The sequence below is a fragment of the Rhinolophus sinicus genome, chromosome 12, assembly GCF_057876585.1.
Source record: "Rhinolophus sinicus isolate RSI-liver-muscle chromosome 12, RSI-T2T, whole genome shotgun sequence".
Taxonomy (NCBI): domain Eukaryota; kingdom Metazoa; phylum Chordata; class Mammalia; order Chiroptera; family Rhinolophidae; genus Rhinolophus; species Rhinolophus sinicus.
The window spans coordinates 5,676,399-5,682,500 of NC_142512.1; positions in this window are offsets into that span (position 1 = coordinate 5,676,399).

Genomic DNA, 6,102 nt, shown 5'->3' on the forward strand with positions numbered 1-6,102 from the left:
ATTAATGGGAGCCTTACAGACAGGCTTGCCCTGTCCTGCAGCCACACCAAAAAACACATATAAAATTGTTTTGGACTGAAAAGATTGTTTTTATACTATACCTTTAAATCCTGATGACTGCCCTAGATTTGCTTTCAGTGTTCCTTCTGTTAATTTACAAAAACCTTTTAAGAGATATCATTGGCTAGTGCTACCTCAGAGAATGGCTAGTAGCCCTACATTGTGTCAAAAATTTGTATCAGCTGCAATAGAACCTACCCAAAGGACATTTTCAGATATTTACATCATCCACTACACGGATGACATACTTCTTGCCCACTCTTGTGAACCAAAGTTGCTTGCTGCTTTTGCTCATTTACAAAAAAGCTCCACAATTATGGGCTAGTTATAGCCCCCCCCCCAAAAAATTCAGCAAGTGCCTCCTTACTCTTATCTGGGATATTGTTTAATGCCTCAGGCCATTGTGCCTCAAAAAATACAAATCCGGCGAGATTGTTTAAAAACGTTAAATGATTTCCAAAAGCTACTGGGAGACATTAACTGGATTAGACCTCAGTTGCGGTTGACAACCGGTGAATTACAACCTTTGTTTAAAATATTACGTGGGAAAGCTGATCCTACTTCTCCCCGCGAGATAACACGGGGAAGAGGCTTTGCTTGTATTTCTCCAGGTCCGGAAAAAAAAACCTTTGTGAATTCCTGGTCGGTGTTAAACCATACCGTGAACGACAGCCCACAGAAAAAGAGACATCTATAGATACCCATCCACGCCCCTAGGGTGTGGGAAAGCTCACTTTCCGCAGCTGCAGAAGGACTTTCCACTTCAGACCCTGTTAAATGGATAAAGACTTTGGGTAGAGGGTTTGCTGGGGATATTGCTGTTCTGTTTATTGTTCTGTTTGTTTTACATAGTCCTCAGATGTGGACAAATAGCCCTCCAACGGGCTGTAAATGAAACAACTGCACGTTCTGTGTTTCTCATGCTTCAAAAACAAAAAAGGGGGAGATGTAGTCACACAACAGCCTAGCCGACTGTCCCCCCCCCCATGTCTTTCCTTAAGGAAAGAAGAGTCTGTAAGACTGTGCCTTTCTGGGACTCTGTTCCATCCTTGTGTTTACACCTCATGTCTCTCTGTCTGGTCCCCAAAAGATGGTTTGCAGCCAAAGACGGGTAAGATATCTCACGGGAGATACAACCTAAGCCAGGCGGAACCGAGTGGGGACCCCCAATGAGCTGCCTTAGAAGACCCAAAAAGGAGCCTTTCCTCCCCTTCCCCCTGCCTGGCAAAAGCCACTGCTGTCTCTGGCTTTCCTCTCTCACCTGATTGTGAGAGAAGTCATGAGGGCAATGAAGATCAGTTCTCTCCACTTATCTCAACAGAGCTGTTACAATATGAGTGACTTGACCCTGAGAAGGTAAGACATCATGGGACTTTATGCTTCGGCTGTTAACAGACAAAGGGTGATTGGAGTAAACATTTTTCTGCTATGAGGTATGAGTCTCACAGACCGTGTAAGAAAAAATGTTACTCTTGATCTTATCCAGTTTCATAAAGAGGTCTTGACACTGCAAGAGGCCTCTCCTTTAAATACAGGTATAGCTGATACTCTCAACAAACTTGTCTCTAGTTTTCACAATGTATTTCCATCATACTCTTCAATGCTTCAAATTATGGCCCCCCCTTGTAATTCCACTTGTTGTGATCCTCCTGATACTGTGTTTCCTCCCCTGCATCGCAAAAGCTGTGATGGGGACAGTCACAGATATTTATGGAGAAATTCACAAAATAAGGCTCCACATGGCTAATAAACCAAAAGCCACTGCCCCTGTCTAACCCCAAAGGAGATCGGTAGCCAATGACGGGTAATGATCAGTAAGCGTTTTTACAACCTAAGACAGGAGTCGATCGCTTTGATGATCGATATCCAATGACGGGTAAGTGAGAATGTCTGTACTGACTACCTAAGCCAGACACGATCTCAAAAAAAAAAAATAAAAAAGGGGGATATGTAGGGAGCCGGAGCATTAAGGGTTAAGAAAATGTAACTTCAAGCAGAATTTGGGAGGATCGCTAAGGGGAACTCCGATAAGCATAAAGAACAAACAGACACCTGCTACCCTGGGAATGGGAAAATATCTAAAGGTCTAAGAACAGTCAGGGCCAAACTTTGAGAAAACATAACTAATCTGTACTTGCTGCCTCAGCCGCTTTATGTAACCTTCTTGTTTCTGTGTGTATAAAAGAAAGCTGAAAAATAAAGTAGGGGCAGCAGTCTAGTCAGAACTGCTCGCCCTCCCGATCCCATCTTTGTCTCTTGTCCAATTTTTTCTCAATCCTCACTCCCCACTTCAGGAACCGTTCGTCTCGTCGGCAGGCTCCGACAAGGAGGGAGGGAGGACAGGGAGGGAGGACAGGGAGGGAGGACAGGGAGGGAGGACAGGAAGGAAGGAAGGAAGGAAGGAAGGAAGGAAGGAAGGAAGGAAGGAAGGAGATCCTGGAAGGCCTCACAAGCACAGCCCTGCCCAGAGAAAGAAGAGGTGAGGCCGAGAGTTGATGATTTTGATAGCGAGGCCCTCGTGCTGACAGAAGAGTCCTGGAGGTTGGGAGCTGGGAGCTGAGAGCTGAGGTTAAGTTGGAAGGGGAGGAGGCCAGTTCATCTTCGGGGACCTCTCGAGCTCCTCAAAGAACAGCGCTCAGACTTGTACCCCGGGAGGTTCCTTGAGGTACGAAGGGAAGCCCGGGCTGAAGGTGACATGGGTGGAGGTGCTGGGGCAGAGGCCCACCGTGCTTACCGCAGGCGGGTGCCATAAAGGAGACCAAGCCCCCTTGACTCGTGGGTGTGCATGACAGCAGGACCGGGGCTGGGAAGGAACCCCTCCCTTCCCGCTCCGCCACGGGTCCCCACTTCCTCCTGCTCGAGGGAAAAGGGCCCGGTTTACTGCACGGTGGCGTCTGGGCGTCTGTCCCAAACGTTACCGAGCAACTCGGCTCGGGCCGGCCGCAGGCGCTCAGCGACACATTGACTTTTTGAAGTCAAAGGATGACAAAGTTTGCGGTCTTGGCTTTCAGTGAACTCCTGCAGCAGCACCGAGGTGATGTGGAAACGACCGGCCAACTAAAGCTGTATAGCTTCCCGAATGGTTTCAGCAGCTCACTTTAAGATATCAAAGAGATCGCATTGGAGTCTTGGGCGTTCAGGCTTAAATACGCGTTTGGGTGGGGGGATTTAAGGGGCACGGAAGTAAATTAGATAGTCACGCATTCACGGTATCCAGTGCCGGTCAGGTAGGGTATCCCGAGAGATGTAAAAGCCAGCGGTCCGCCTTCAAGGAAGAACACGTGAAAAGAGCAGCCAAAGGAAAGTACCTTTCCAAGATTCTTAGAGCCGTGACGCGGTTGGTTAGATCAGCTCTGTCCAGCACAGCAGCTACCGGCCACAGGAGGTTGTGGAGCCCTTGAAGTGTGCCTAGACCGAAAGGAGATGGGCTGTAGTGGTAACGGACAGACTGCGTTCTGAAGGTTTAGCGTTAAGAGAAGAGTGCAAGATAACCTCGCGAATAACTTCAAATATGATTTTATGTCCACATGATAATAATTTGGTTACACTGGGCTAAATAAACTATAACACCGAAATGAAAAAAAAAAAAAAAAAAAAAAGAATGAATGAATGAATGAATGAATGAATGAATGAATCAATCAATCAATCAATCATCAAAAGCTAACTAACAGAGTTCAGGAGACCGGACTTCCGAACGTTCACGAGTTTCCGTGAGCCACGGTGATTCTTTGAGCCAAAGTGACCGTGAAGGCCGGGAAGGAAAACCTCAACGGATTCGGAAAGCGCTCCGGGGAACGGCAGTCCCTTCCCTCCTCGGCTTCCTTTTCTCCATCGCGATCAACGGGGGCGGGGCGGGGGAACGGAAGGAGGGTCACGTGAGGTCCACCCGCGGGGAGATCTCGGGGAACGGATGATAAAAAGCAAAACAGAGAGACACGTACTTCTTTTAGACGCGCGAACACGCGACAGGGAATCCCGAACGCGTACCACCGGGCACGGAGATGGTGTTCGGGGAAACGAGATCGCAAGGAGAGGTTCCCAGGCCTCCCGGGTCCGGGTGCGTCGGGTCGCGCCCCGAGGGCATCCGGAAAAAGGATGACTCTGACATTCCAAGGGCGTGTGTATGTACGTCGTCTCCAAAAGACAATAGACGGGCAGGCTCCCTTCGGGTACAGATCGACCTCTGTCAAGGAAGCCACAGGCCAAAGGTTTGACGGCCGGCCAGCCACGACCCACCCTCTTTCAGTCAGGAGGTTTCACGTTCGGACCGTCCCGTGCGTTTCATCTCGGCCCTCCGATTCCGTAGAGGCTGACAGGCCGCCGTCCCCTCCCCCACCCCCGCCCCGGGCTTTTCAGGTTTAGTCTGCGGCCCCTTCGTGTGTCCTCCACAAGGACGTGAAGGGACCCCATGCCAGCGAACCGTACACTCAGAAACGGTTAAAACGATCAATGAATGATAGGCGGTGTCTGGTTTTACCACCCTTGGGCCGCCGCGCGCGCGCACGCACGCGCGCACACACACCAAAGCACCGTCTCCCCGAATCGGAGTCAGGGAGCTGCTCCCTGCGCCTGTCACAGGGGGTCATCTGCAGTGTGAAAAGCCAGGGTTCGGCCAAAGGGAATATTTTCTTCCCGTCGGGGCGAATGAAGGTCATTCCTCCGTGACAGTAGGCGTAGGCGCTGCCGTTCCAAAGGCGAGGCAGGCGGGGCGAGCTCTAGCATCTAAAAGCCCTTCACAGCATCGACACTTTGAATCAGGTGTGACTTTTGAGTCGCCTTACTTCTCCATTCACTCACTTCTTCGGTGGTGGGGTTCGGGGACGGGAGGGAGGGAGGGAGGGAGGGAGGGAGGGAGGGAGGGAGGAGAGAGCAGAGACGGCTAAGGAGGAGCTAGTCAGTTAATGACACTGGCCATGGGTATTGTTCTGAAAAGTTATTTGTTTTTGTCTTTCCCCACCGCCTTCTTCGGCACACACACACACACACACACACACACACACACACACTCACTCACTCGGATTCAAGCCGTTGTTTCTCAACCTAGTCGTGTAGGACACATCTCCCCCCCCCCCCCGCCCCGCCCCGCCCCGCCCCCCCGCATAGGACAGACTCAAATCGAAGTGTGTGGTGGCGGTGGTGGTGGTGGTGGTGGTGGTGGTGGTGGTGGTGGTGGTGGAGGAACGAGAAAGCTTTCTGGTGCCCAGAGTGGGGGTGCGGGTTTGGGGGTGGGTGGGGATTTCCGTTCAAAATAGAAGTAGTTGCCGGGGGCCGGGGAAGCTGGAGGAGGGACGGCTGACTAGAAGAGGGGCGTTCTACGTATTCGATGGGGGGCGGGGGGGAGAGGAATGTTTTCTGTCACTCCCCCGTCGCTCAGGAACTCTAGTGGGGGGGGGGGGGGGGAGGGCGCGGCAACGGGGTGGGGCGTCGTCTGTTGTGGGGGGAGGCGGGGAGGTGGGAAAAAAGAAAACGAGGAAAAGAACAATCGAACAAACAAACAAAAAACGAGCGAGGCTGCCAGTTCGGTCCAGACCCTCGCTTTCCGGGGCCGGTCGTCCCAGGGGCGCGCTTCGGGCTTTCAGGCGGAGAGCCCCTCTGTCGTTCTCTTCGGTCCACCGGAGAAATAAACACCCTTCGTGGCCAGAGGGAAGACTTTCCGTGTGGTGCGGACAACGGCGAACGACGGTCACGGGGATAGTTCATCACATAGGTACACGTAGGCCCTTCTCGGTGTGATCCATAAACGGTGGCGTATTTCGTGCTAACGATTGTCAGTCACCGCTGTTCCGAGTACCATCCACACCTCCCTGTAAACCGCGCCCCGCTCCCGGACGCGCGCAGGCTGCGCACACCCGCCTCCCGCCACCCCTCTCCCGCGCCCCACGCCCTTCTTCCGGCCATGCGCGGCCCCGGCCCCGCCCCCACACCCACCTCGGCCCCGCCCCCACACCCACCCACCCACCTCGGCCCCGCTCCTCTCGGTCGACCTCACCGGGAGGGAGGCCAGAAAAAGATCGCCCGGCCCCCAAGTCGGCTGGCGCCCGA